The sequence below is a fragment of the Salvelinus sp. IW2-2015 genome, linkage group LG4q.2 (assembly GCF_002910315.2).
Source record: "Salvelinus sp. IW2-2015 linkage group LG4q.2, ASM291031v2, whole genome shotgun sequence".
In the NCBI taxonomy this organism is placed as follows: domain Eukaryota; kingdom Metazoa; phylum Chordata; class Actinopteri; order Salmoniformes; family Salmonidae; genus Salvelinus; species Salvelinus sp. IW2-2015.
The window spans coordinates 12,212,850-12,227,400 of NC_036843.1; the positions used below are offsets into that span (position 1 = coordinate 12,212,850).

The following is a 14,551-nucleotide window of genomic DNA, read 5'->3' on the forward strand; positions in this document are numbered from 1 at the left end:
GTAAGATGAGATGGCTGTCATTCCTTCTTGCTCTGTTAAACTGGTCTTGCTGGTTTGGTCTGAATCGTCTCTTTCTGTAAAAGGTTGTTTAGAAACTGGGCCTGTTCTGTTTTACATTATTTGGCAGATGTTTGCTTGCTGTACAGGTACTGCTTCAAGTGCTCTACTATTATCCACTTATGGGAGAAATGCATTGAATCATGAACTAATAATAGATGGCTGTTTTATCCTCAATACCAAAAATGAAATACGGAAAGTTGTAACGCTCGTCTAAGTCGTCCTCCTCATCTGACGAGGAGAGGCGAGAAGGATCGGACCAATATGCAGCGTTGGTTGAATACATTATGAATTTATTAAATCAAGACGACGAACACGAAGAACACTTGATAACTACAAAACAATAAACGATGTGAACAAACCTGAACTAGAGAACATATAACATGAACGCACGAACAGGAAGGAACACACGAAAAGGAATGAAAGAACGAAACGAAACAGTACCGTGTGGTGCGACATACACAGACACAGCAACAATCACCCACAAACAGTGTGAATAGCCTACCTAAATATGGTTCTCAATCAGAGGAAACGTAAAACACCTGCCCCTGATTGAGAACCATATCAAGCTAATTAACCATGAACCCAACATAGAAACACATAACATAGAATGCCCACCCCAACTCACGCCCTGACCATACTAAACAAAGACAAAATAAAGGAAATCAGGTCAGGAACGTGACAAAAGTAAGAATAAAGTGAGCGGAAGGTAGACGATGGGGTCAGTGTTCATGGAGACGTGGTTGACTGCACATGGCAGCAGACAGGGACAAAGACGAGACCTGGCTAAGGTCAAATCAAATTTGATTTGTCACATGCTTCATAAAACAACGGGTGAAATGCTTACTTACGGGCCCTTCTCAAACATGCAGAGGAAAAAAAGACGAGGTCAAAAGGAATATAACACGAGGAATAAATCCACAATTAGTAACTATAACTTGGCTATAAACACAAGGTACCAGTACCATGTCGATGTGCAGGGGTACGAGGTAATTGAGTACATATAAGTAGGGATGAAATGACTAGACAACAGGATAGATAATAAACAATAACAGAGTATATGATGAGTCAAAAAGTTAGAGCAAAAAGGGTCAATGCACATAGTCTGGGTAGCTATTTGGTTAACTATTTAGCAGTCTTATGGCAGTGGAAGATTTCCACTGAGCCAACATGGTCTCTCACCTCCTCATTCATAAGAAAGAGGAAGAGAGATGTCAGCAGGCTAAACCTGCACATTTGCCTCCCCTTTCCTAGCGTTATTCTATCAGGCATTCATTGACCTTCAGCCACACACCACCTCATTTGTCAGTGTGACAGACCCAAAACCAGCGATGAGCCAGCCGGGCACGCTCAGCTCGCCTCCATCTGCCTGTATAGTCCGAGCAGATGGGAACAGAGCTGGGATGCTTTTCAATCCTCGCTTGCCAGTTGCCACTCTACCCTCTAGCCAAGCATATTAGTACCTGCATTTATTTAAAAAACACATCCCTCCCCCATCCATTCACACAGTTACAGGATAATATATACTGCATTTGAGACAGAAATGTCATGGATTGCAGCTTAAAGGAAAAATCCTCCCAAAACCACTCATTCCTTTAATTTACAGTGTTAAATGACACAATATTTTTTGTGAACAAATGTTTCATTTTGGTGTTATAATAGGGTTGGTAGCAACATGGAAAATAATTGTGGAAATCTGTTGCAGCTCAAGTCAACTACAAAATCCACAATGCAATGTTCCCATTATGGGCAGGCTGGCTGGCTAGCTAGGTAGCTAGCTAGCAAACGTAGCTACACACAATAACACCAAAGACAATATCAGCAAGTAAAGTAGCTAGTTAGCTGTAAAATCGCCTAAACAAACTTCACTATCAATTTCGGAGTCTACAATCTCACCATTGTGAGTGGACCAAGTACTTTGAGGTTGATCTAAAGCGGAAAGGTGGAATAAACAAGTCAGGAGCAGGTTTTCTTAATTGAACAAAGTTCTCTATTGAGGTATTTTTTTTCTTCTCAAACACTCCAACACAATCAAGGATGATCTTCTAAGGAAAACACAAATCTTATTCTTTACAAGAACAAGGAACACAAGGTGAGTATCTTTAAACTACAGTATAACATAAATCACGGGTGTGTCACCACCTTAACGATTCGTTCGTGGAGCGCTCCCTTCGGATCCATGGTGGCCATTCCCAAGAGGTAGTTTCTCTTCTTCTCCCTTCCGAAGGGAGCTCTCCACGAACGGATTGTTAAGGCGGTGACACACCCGCGATTCTGGGACAAGGAGTGCTCTCCTTCAAGGAGTGAATGGAGTCTATTGGGCGATACCTCAAATACCCAACATTAGCACGAATTTCGTAAACAATAAGTACATCATTACAAATATTTTCCGAGATGTGAGATAATTAACTTGTTATCTGTAATATCGTATAGCTTTGGAATCGTGACATTACGTACAGTTCCAGTCAAAGGTTTGGACACACCTACTCATTCAAAGGTCTTTCTTTATTTTTACTATTTTCTACATTGTAGAATAGTAGTGAAGACATCAAAACTATGACATAACACATATGGAATCATGTAGTAACCAAAAAAGTGTTAAACAAATCTAAATATATTTTAGATTCTTCAAAGTAGCCACTCTTTGCCTTGATGACAGCTTTGCACACTCTTGGCATTCTCTCAACCAGCTTCATGAGGAATGCTTTTCCAACAGTCTTGAAGGAGTTCCCACATACGCTGAGCACTTGTTGACTGCTTTTCCCTTACTCTGTGGTCCAACTCATCCCAAACCATCTCAATTGGGTTGTGGTCGGGTGATCTGATGCAGCACTCAATCACTCTCCTTCTTGGTCAAATAGCCCTTACACGGCCTGGAGGTGTATTTTGGGTCATTGTCCTGTTGAAAAACAAAAGATAGTCTCACTAAGCACAAACCAGATGGGATGGCGTATCGCTGCAGAATTCTGTAGTCGCCATGCTGGTTAATTGCGCCTTGAATTCTAAATAAATCACAGATAGTGTCACCAGCAAAGCACCATTACACCTCCTCCTCCATGCTTCACGGTGGAAACCACACATGCAGAGATCATCCGTTCACCTACTCTGCATCTCACAAAGACACGGCGGGTGGAACCAAAAATCTCAAATTTGGACTGTGAAGACAGATTTCCGCCGGTCTAATGTCTATTGCAAGTCTCTTCTTCTTATTGGTGTCCCTTTAGTAGTGGTTTCTTTTCAGCAATTCAACCATGAAGGCCTGATTCACGTAGTCTCCTCTGAACAGTTGATGTTGAGATGTCTGTTACTTGAACTCTGTGATGCATTTATTTGGGCTGCAATCTGAGGTGCAGTTAACTCTAATGAACTTATCCTCTGCAGCAGAGGTAACTCTGGGTCTTCCTTTCCTGTGGCGGTCCTCATGAGAGCCAGTTTCATCATAGCGCTTGATGGTTTTTGCAACTGCACTTGAAGAAACTTTCAAAGTTCTTGACATTTTCCGCATAGACTGACCTTTATGTCTTAAAGTAATGATGGACTGCAGTTTCTCTTTGCTTATTTGAGCTGTTCTTGCCGTAATAAGGACTTGGTTTTTACCAAATAGGGCTCTCTTCTGTATACCAACCCTGCCTTGTCACAACACAACTGATCGGTTCAAACACATTAAGGAAATAAATTCCACAAATTAACAAGGCTCACCTGTTAATAGAAATGCATTCCAGGGGCCTTTCTCATGAAGCTGGTTGAGAGAATGCCAAGAGTGTGCAAAGCTGTCATCAAGGCAAAGGGTGGCTACTTTGAAGAATCTCAAATATAAAATGTATTTTGATTTGTTGATAACTTTTTTGGTTACTACATTTTTCCATATATATGTTATTTCATAGTTTTGATGTCTTCACTATTATTCTACAATGTAGAAAATAGTTAAAAATAAAGAAACCCCTTTGAAAGAGTAGGTGTATCCAGACTTTTGACTGGAGAGTGAGAGATTTTTACGAATCAATACTTGGAGTCAAAATATCGATATAATATCATCCAAAATAATATTATGATATGTACCTGTATTGATATTTTACCCCATCACCACTATCTGGTGGTTAGGCTGTGTAGTGGGCAACTTGCACCTTCTCATGAAGGTGTAACAAACACGAGTGCTTATGGGAAGGAGGTGCCACAGACGCTTTGGATTACATTATTTACTGAATATCTCTTAAAATAATAGTTATTATTGTTGTTTGATTTGTTCACTGTGTGTTTGAAATGTAAGTCTTGTCTGTTTTGAAAGACGAATACTACTCCATATAGCCTAATTTTGCCTAAATTCTTAAGAACCTAACCAAAGTCATGTCCTTTTCGTTATTCAGCATCCCTTAGCTGTCACGGAAATATTGCTGTAAAATACAGAAAAAGCTAAAGAAACCAAAGTAATTAGCGGCTTGTCTGGTCCAGAGTGGGTTCTGTACAATTGGCACCAAGAGGGAGTGAGAGGGAGCAGCAAATTGCTGAGCCGCGGCCAACATGCCTGAATATTTAGGCTGGTTTCTCCAGCTCTTTATGCTGCCCTACCAAGCAAAAAGGCAGTAACTGCTCATTTGGTCGAAAAGGATTTAATGTAATTTTTGCTACATTAAATACATGCTTAATCATGTGGACAAGTATCCTGCCTCTATTGTGTTTTGGAGAAAATGGGGGTCATGTTAGCAGTAACTGCATAAAGTTACTGTGAAACCAAGGTAAATAAAAGCATTTTTTCTCAGTTCCACGCTATGAACAGTTACTGCCTTTTTGCTTGGTAGGGCAGTATGGATGTCTCCATTCTGCTTACCTAACAGCCGTGACATAATTGATTTGGTGTCAGCTGCCTGGATTTAGAGAGCTGACCCATGGTGCACATCTAGACAGGCCAGCCGATTGAAGGCCTTTTTGAAATTAATTGCAGGATTGGTATACCGTCTGCTGTGTCCTAGGTGTGGGGGGAAATGATTGAATGCAAGGAGCTGTGGAGAGGTTGGGATTGAACGCCACCGGGGAGACGCCTCTAGTGAGGGCAGATAATGAGAGTTTCATGGATTTCTTTTGACATTACGACATGTTGATAACAATCTGTGGTCCCTCGATTAGATTGGGACAGGTTCTTTGATTCCACTTTATAGACGCAGTACCATGCACTTGAGGTGTCCTTTGCATTGAGTGTATGAGTCTGTTTGCAGCAGCAGGCAATGAAATGCACAATAACACTCCTTCTCTCGCCACCATCTCTCCAGCGGGAAAAAAGGGAGGGAGTGAGCCAGGGAGGGAGAACAGTAGGCCTATATTTTGGGGATTTGTTCTTTCTTGGCATTGGTTACGGTTGGCAGGAGATAAAATAAAAGGATGCGCCTCTCACAGCTTTCACACACTGGTATTTCTTCCTTTTTGTTTCTCCTGACTATTCAGTCTCACACCATGGGAGTTTTTGAGAACAAAGTCTCTGAGAAGGGCAGATTGAACAGCCAATGCTGTACAAACATTAGTCTAGTCCTACTGTTCATTGTGATTGAAATTTGCAGCAAAGATAAATATTTGTTTCATATTATTTGTTGAGATTTGCTGTAAAAAAATATGTTGAGTCGTGGCTTTTGGTAATTCATGTTTTGCAAGTTGATATAGCCTAAATTTAAAGATGGAACACGTGCTCAGAATCTTCAACTAGTTCACCATTGGATGGAGACGTCAATTGGGTGATTTTCCACTCTGTAAATGTGCCCACAGTTGAGTATGGCATGTGGTTTGTGTATAAATATCTTCTCTGCAGATGGCGGGCACCATGGCAGAAAGGACCAAGATCTCCTCCATGGAAACTGGACAGTGTGTATGTGGATGAAGAAAACCTGCAAGATGTATTTGTGTGTGCGGTCCCTGCAGTCAGTCTTCATCCACGACTGTCATAATGTCTCTTTTCTCGAGCCTATATGGTCAAACTCTATGGTCAAACTCTTTGTCCATCCATGACAATGGGCTGTTTCTGTGTGGACAGACTGAGCTAAGGCTTACTGAGTTGAGTTATGTTCCACAACAGTAGAAAGGGTAATAGTTCAGAGTTTATTTTATGGAGGTCTGACCAGAGCCCAAGGAGCTGACTCATTAGAATAGTACATTATTTATTTCAGCTCTCTGTCGAAGTAAATTGACTAGAAGTATTTTCTATTTTGTCCTGATTTATTACATATCTTTTTTTGATATAATAGCTTGTTACAGAATGAAGACAAACACAATGCCATGATGTATCTAAGAAGAAACTACATTCTGTCTCTCCTGGCCTTTCACTTCCGCCTCCCTGTCACCCCATCGGCCTAATTTATGCTGTTGTTTTGGGAATTTGAAATCCCCCCTCCATCTGTAGCCACCACAGCAGTCAGCCTGTACTGGATTGTATAACGGGATTAGTGCTTGCATAAAAACATCCTGGTGGTCACGGGTCCTAAGGAAGTGTGTGGGGTGGGAGGGTCCCCACATGCAACGCTGCCATCCAAGGGTCTGGGGACCCGCTTGCAGCAGCACTAATCCTCTTAGCCCCCCCTCTGTGCTGCGGCTGCTCCATCCTGCCCTGCCAACTCTTGTGCCAGGCACGTGTTCCATACTCCATCAGCTCCATCTCTCAGATCAAACATCAGATGATGACAGTGGCCGTTAAGACCCACACAATCAGATGATGACAGTGGCCGTTAAGACCCACACAATCAGATGATGACAGTGGCCGTTGACCACATCAAATCCAGATGATGACAGTGGCCGTTAAGACCCACACAATCCAGATGAGACAGTGGCCGTTAAGACCACACAAATCAGATGATGACAGTGGCCTTAAGACCCACACAATCAGATGATGACAGTGGCCGTTAAGACCCACACAATCAGATGATGACAGTGGCGTTAAGACCCACACAATCAGATGATGACAGTGGCCGTTTAGACCCACACAATCAGATGATGACAGTGGCCATTTAAGACCACACCAATCAGATGATGACAGTGGCCGTTAAGACCACACAATCAGATGATGACAGTGGCCTATTAAGACCCACACAATCAGATGATGACAGTGGCCGTTAAGACCCACACAATCAGATGATGACAGTGCCCATTAAGACCCACAACAATCAGATGATGACAGTGGCCGTTAAGACCCACAAATCAGATGATGACAGTGGCCGTTAGACCCACACAATCAATGAGACAGTGGCCGTTTAAAGAACCACACAATCAGATGATGACAGTGGCCTTAGACCCACACAATCAGATGATGACAGTGCCGTTAAGACCCACACAATCAGATGATGACAGTGGCCATTAAGACCCACACAATCAGATGAGAAGTGGCCGTTAAGACCCACACAATCAGATGATGACAGTGGCCATTAAGACCCACACAATCAGATGATGACAGTGGCCGTTAAGACCCACAAATCAGATGATGACGTGGCCGTTAACCACACACAGATTGATGACAAGTCGGCCCGTTACGACGACCCACACAATCAGATGATGACAGTGGCCGTTAAGACCCACACAATCAGATGATGACAGTGGCCGTTAAGACCCACACAATCAGATGATGACAGCCTCAACCAGATCCAAATGGGAAGCTGATCATGACTATGATAGTCTTCAAAGTCGAGACATAATTGACCAAGGACCTAAAAGTTGTCTTTGCAGGGTAGCAGAGAGGTTTAATGCTGACCAATGGGCCTGACTAGGACCTTCGCTGTGTACAGCTGCTCTGCTCATTTGCCAGTAGCTGGCAGATACAGAATGGGCTGTTGCGGACAGTGTGAGTGAGACAGGTTCTCCTCCACAACAGTTGCTTGTGCTGTGTGTGAGTGAGGTAGCCTATGTTTGGCAGGCAGCCAGGAGGCAGGTGAGTGATTCTGGAAAATGAAGGGCAGAGGAAGGCTTGTTATGAACGCCCTGACATAGAGTCTATCTATGATGTGCAGGTACTGATGATGATGTAGGTTCATGGAGCAGTATTAGCCACCCCCACCATTTAAATGGAAATGAAGTCCGGAGTCGGCACCACCACAGGGACACTGGAGGAGACTGCTGCTTGAGACAACACAGAGGTTTAACAAGATTATGCAGGCATGCGAGACAACGCACCTCGAATGACAACATCCCACTTTGTTCAATTACACTGATATCATCAAAGCTAAACCACCCAATTGGAAACAGTCACCAAGTCTGTTTTAAGTGTAGCCTAAGCCTAATATTGGTGCAGGTGTAGAGAATAGCCTTGAATATGTATCACTAATCCATCCATGGTTAGGTTATGAGTGGTTAATCATCTGTAATGACAGGTTTTTGACCACAGAGAATGAACAGGTTTGAGTCATATGAAAGAGAGGATCAAGGACATCTGACAGCAGTAGTAATTACAGGCCCTTGTCCTGCCACAGGGGATGGTCGGTCACTGAATCTGCTGAATCATTTTCTCAATCAAGGTAGTGGTTGGTTGTCCTCAAGCAAGGGGACATGAGTTGCAGTTTTTACAGTAGATTGCCAAACCCTCGCAACCTCTCCTTAAGAGACTGATTTTAATCACAACAAGAAAATGTGGTTTAAAGTTGATTGGTTACAGACACTGTTATAGAAAATGGATTGTAGCCTGTCAAGTTGTTGGGAAATTGGTGTTCTGACTAGTCCTGCTCCCTTCAATCACACCAACTATTGTTATCCACTACATTTTGTTTCACTGAATCATAGCTACAGTTTAGTCATTCTTTTACCACTGACAGTTTGTCTTATCTCTTTTGACATCCTTACTTTTGTTTTGCATTTAGTTGTCACTCAGTTATAACAAGGTTTCAAATCTGTCACTGTGACTAATCATAAATCATCTGTTATCCTGGACTATGGGAAGAAAGGGTTGCTCTCATTTTATCACTGGAATGACCTAACATTTCATACGTGCCCTATTTATTCACCAACTGGACTATAGGTTTGGCTGAGCTGAAAATTGTGACATGTTGCGTTGTCACATTGACATATGTTTTACTAACAGATTAGTTGTCATGCAGGTGCCAGAATTGACAGGGACACTTAAGACATACCTGTCATTCCGATGAGATGAAGTGGAAAAGAATGTTGACAGGCTTTATGCTAGGGAGAAGTTTTAGACTCACTTGTAGAATTTTCAGGCACTGTAATGTGTAACTGTATTTCATGTCACTGTAGGCCTAAGTATCATACCAAATCCCTTCATGTGGTAAGTGACTGTTTCCGTATGACTGATCAGGGAGGTTGGATGAGAAATACCCTTCTAGTTTCTACCCTCATAAGAAAGATGGGTCAAAATGTCCAGCATATCACCCTCTATAGACTTCGGCCCATGACGCAACCGCTGTTGGAATGTTCCCTCTTGAGTGTGGAATGCCGCAGGAGGAGGCCATAGAGCTACTGCTATCTCAATGGCTTTTTGTCTTCCTCTGAGTCTTGTGGACCTCGCCTGTGTCCTACCGTAACTCCCAGAGGAATGCCATCCCTCTCTCTATGGGCTGTGTTGTGGCCCTAAAGGTCAACCCCTGGCCTGGTACGGCTTCCTATCCAGCCACTTGTATGGCCTACATGTCATCCTGCAGACAATCATTTGACTAACATGCAAATGAATGTAGCCCGGTAGGCGATATCTAGATCTGTTTAAAGCTTCAGCCAACTCCTATGATGTTTGTTGTCATGCCATATGTGTTTGCATGACAACAGAATATGACAGAGGAAAGGCTAAAGGGAATCTGCCTCTGTCTTTGAATTCTACTCCAGGGCTGCATTCAGTGCAGATAAAAAGGTGTACACTGTGCAAAGTTTAATTAAACGGAAACGGTGCTGTCCTGAATGACCAGTTGAAAAACTGGGAGGGGTTGGGTTGTGCACCGCTGCCCTTTTTTAAAAACGTCACTCATTGCTTCAAGCCACACCCCGCCCATACCCTCCAAACGTTCCTCAAAGTCTTGTAGAAAAAAGCAGGAAGGGAAGCGCTGCAATGGTACGCAATAGTAGGTTTTTGTAGACAGAAGGTGCTCTTTGGTAAAAGGGGTAAATTGGTCATCAAAAAGAAACGCGGACCAAGGCACTCTTCATATAATTAATTAAAATGCCTTTTTGTATGGCATGTTCAAGGGAAACAAAGATGGAAAACTCTGATGCATTTCAACTGCATGGACTTTGTCAGGGAGTACAAAGTCTGTTCATTAACATTTTGGGGAAACGTGCCGTTCAGTACAAACCGTCACACAATGTAGGAAACGTTTAATCGAACTGAACGCACCCCAGTTGTTTGAGCACAAACCTTCTGTTGTTTCTGTCTTTGAATTTGTCACCCATGATGCACCATCTTCTCAGCTACCCTCCTGGCTCAGCGGTGGTGGTTTACAGCAGCAGGCACTTATTAACCTGTGTTCTCTTATCTGTGCTCACTGACCCACACTGAAGATGGGATGGTCAGTGGTGTGAAGACTAATTGTGTGTTTATGCTTTCACTGTCTCCTCTCTGAGAGCTACTTATTTCTTAGAAAACCATATAGGCCCTCTGTTTCCTCAGCTGTTTGTCTATCTGCTCTAATGCTTTTTGTTTAGGACCATACACAAACACACACTATCAGCCTCTGCCTTTTCTCCTCTCTATCAGCCTCTGCCTTTTCTCCTCTCTATCAACCTCTGTCTGGAGCACTCTCACAATCTGCCAGTTCCTCTCTTTCTATATCAAGAATTGTAATACCAATGTCTATCAAAGTACAGCCATTCCTCTCCCCTTCAGTAATGTGTATATTGGATGTCATGTTAGTTCAGTGATTTTTGGCCTGTTGCGATGTATTGTACGCTTGGGCGGTATACCGTATATACCAGGGTTCCCCAACTGGCGGCCCACGGGTGGTTTTATTTGATCTCCCCCCAGGAAATCAGCTCCTGTAATGATGGGACGGTGAGTCGGAAGCAGGTGCAGGTGAAACGTTTTAATAAAACAACAAAATCAAGAACACAACACTAACATAAGGCAGTACGCTGATAAACAAGAACAATACCAACTGGTGAGTGAAAAGGGGAGAGTGACATATAAAGGGGAGGAAATGATGAAGGTAATGGAGTCCAGGTGTGAATCATAATGATTCACAGGTGCGCGTAATGATGAGTGCCAGGTGTATGTAATGATGAATCCCAGGACCGGTGGTTAGTATTCTGGCGACATCGTACGCCAGAGGGGAGGAGCAGGAGCAGATGTGACAGCTCCAAGCTATTTTAATGTAAGAAATTATTCAATTTTTTTTCACACATAATAGAGAGACGTGGTCATATACAAATGTAAGCAAGGTTTGAAATGATTATGTTTTAGTCAAACATTATATCTGTTTGGGCTTCTCGCGGCCAATTTGCAATCTACAAATTATTTGTAATTATGTTCCGACCATCAGCTCAAGAAAAAATATTCTATTTAAGTTTAATACATTTGAATATTTCAGGCTACTTTTTAAGTAAATACCTACAGTCAACTTGTGCAATACGTTAGGTGAAATGAAGAACGCAATGTTCTTTATCTCCTACCACATTATGTAGCTTACGGTAGTCCCCAGTCACGTGGTGTTTGTTTACAAGCACAAAACGACGAGAGAACGGAGCCTTGAGTCACTCACTGTTGTGCAGTATTTTATTTATTTTATTTAACTTTTATTTAACTAGGCAAGTCATTTAAGAACAAATTCTTATTTACAATGACGGCCTACCAAAAGGCAAAATACCTCCTAGGGGGACGGGGGCTGGGATTTAAAACATTTAATTAAATAAAAAAATTACATAAATATAGGACAAAACACAAATCACGACAAGAGAGACAACACAACACTACATATAGAGAGACCCAAGACAACAACACAGCATGGTAGCAACACAACATGACAACAACATGGTAGCAACACAACATGGTAGCATGCGCCAGGTGATCTAATTACAGTATGGAATTCATAACTAAATGTTTGCCAGCTAGATATCTTACAACTATTAAGTTAACTGTCTAAAAGGAGCTAAATGCTTTGCAGTTGTGCATTTGGTCTGCTAATTTAGTAGCTAGTTAGCTATCTAGTTAAGTGGTTAGCTTCTTCCAAAATCAAGCATTCGCTTGGTAACAGAATCGCCTTCTGGATCAAGAGCCTTGCTGTTTAATATTAGTTTTGTGCTTGCAGCAAAATGTGAGTAGCATTTTTTGTTACTTGTGTACTTGTATTGTTTAGGTCAGAAACAGGACAAAATGTTCGCAATGCGCTCATTAGCATTTAGTTAGCATTCTCTATAAGGATTCCTTATTCCTTCCTTCCTTAGTACTTGTTAGCATTTTGTTATCATTCTGGTAAGTGAAATTTTTGGGGCTTCTCCCACAGCCCGCCAGTGAGCTTCCTCTCACTACCATATTTGGTAGTGAGTGGAAACGCCAACCGGATGCTTCACATTAGAGGTCGACGATTATGATTTTTCAACGCCGATACCGATTATTGGAGGACCAAAAAAAGCCGATACCGATTAATCGGCCGATTAAAAAAAATTGAAAAACTTTTTTTTTTACATTTGTAATAATGACAATTACAACAATACTGAATGAACACTTATTTTAACTTAATATAATATATCAATAAAATCAATTTAGCCTCAAATAAATAATGAAACATGTTCAATTTGGTTTAAATAATGCAAAAACAAAGTGTTGGAGAAGAAAGTAAAAGTGTATGTGCTATGTAAAAAAGCTAACGTTTAAGTTCCTTGCTCAGAACATGAGAACATATGAAAGCTGGTGGTTCCTTTTAACAAGAGTTTTCAATATTCCCAGGTAAGAAGTTTTAGGTTGTAGTTATTATAGGAATTATAGGACTATTTCTCTCTATACCATTTGTATTTCATATACCTTTGACTATTGGATGTTCTTATAGGCACTTTAGTATTTGCCAGTGTAACAGTATAGCTTCTGTCCCTCTTCTCGCCCCTACCTGGGCTCAAACCAGGAACACATCGACAACAGCCACCCTCGAAGCATCGTTACCCATCGCTCCACAAAAGCCGCGGCCCTTGCAGAGCAAGGGGAACAACTACTCCAAGTCTCAGAACGAGTGACGTCACCGATTGAAACGCTATTAGCGCGCACCCCGCTAACTAGCTAGCCATTTCACATCGGTTACACCAGCCTAATCTCGGGAGTTGATAGGCTTGAAGTCATAAACAGCTCAATGCTTGAAGCATTGCGAAGAGCTGCTGGCAAAACSCACGAAAGTRCTGTTTGAATGAATGCKTACGAGCSTGCTGCTGCCTWCCATCGCTCAGTCAGACTGCTCTATCAAATATCAAATCATAGACCTAATTATAACATAATAACACACAGAAATACGAGCCTTTGGTCATTAATATGGTWGAATCCGGAAACTATCATTTAGAAAACAAAACGTTTATTCTTTCAGTGAAATACGGAACCGTTCCGTATTTTATCTAACGGGTGGCATCCATAAGTCTAAATATTACTGTTACATTGCACAACCTTTAATGTTATGTCATAATTACGTAAAATTCTGGCAAATTAGTTCGCAACGAGCCAGGCGGCCGAAACTGTTGCATATACCCTGACTCTGCGTGCAATGAACGCAAGAGAAGTGACACAATTTCACCTGGTTAATATTGCCTGCTAACCTAGATTTCTTTTAGCTAAATATGCAGGTTTAAAAATATATACTTCTGTGTATTGATTTTAAGAAAGGCATTGATGTTTATGGTTAGGTACAGTCGTGCAACGATTGTGCTTTTTTCGCAAATGCGCTTTTGTTAAATCATCCCCCGTTTGGCGAAGTTGGCTGTCTTTGTTAGGAAGAAATAGTCTTCACACAGTTCGCAACGAGCTAGGCGGCCCAAACTGCTGCATATAACCTGACTCTGTTGCAAGAGAAGTGACACAATTACCCTAGTTAAAATAAATTCATGTTAGCAGGCAATATTAACTAAATATACAGGTTTAAAAATATATACTTGTGTATTGATTTTAAGAAAGGCATTGATGTTTATGGTTAGGTACACGTTGGAGCAACGACAGTCCTTTTTCGCGAATGCGCACCGCATCGATTATATTCAACGCAGGACACGCTAGATAAACTAGTAATATCATCAACCATGTGTAGTTAACTTATGATTGATTGATTGATTGTTTTTTATAAGATAAGTTTAATGCTAGCTAGCAACTTACCTTGGCTTCTTACTGCATTCGTGTAACAGGCGGGCTCCTCGTGGAGTGCAATGTAAGGCAGGTCGTTAGAGCGTTGGACTAGTTAACTGTAAGGTTGCGAGATTGAATCCCCGAGCTGACAAGTTAAAAATCTGTCGTTTTGCCCCTGAACAAGGCAGTTAACCCACTGTTCCTAGGCCGTCATTGAAAATAAGAATGTGTTCTTAACTGACTTGCCTAGTTAAATAAAGGTGTAAAAAAATATATAAAATAATC

At 41.7% G+C, this 14,551-nt stretch overlaps 1 protein-coding gene across 4 annotated transcripts in view; it reads left to right on the forward strand.

Moving 5' to 3' along the window:
* The window catches only part of LOC111963327 (lateral signaling target protein 2 homolog), a 68,377-nt gene that overhangs the window by 18,878 nt on the left and 34,948 nt on the right, over window positions 1-14,551 (forward strand). The window contains exon 1 of one of the 4 annotated variants that reach the window (XM_023986683.2): window positions 1,859-2,149. The exons of the other annotated variants lie outside the window; for them this stretch is intronic. The gene's annotated coding sequence lies outside the window, so the exon portion shown is untranslated. Of the gene's footprint in view, window positions 1-1,858; window positions 2,150-14,551 lie in introns of those variants that run through there. 4 annotated transcript variants of the gene reach the window in all.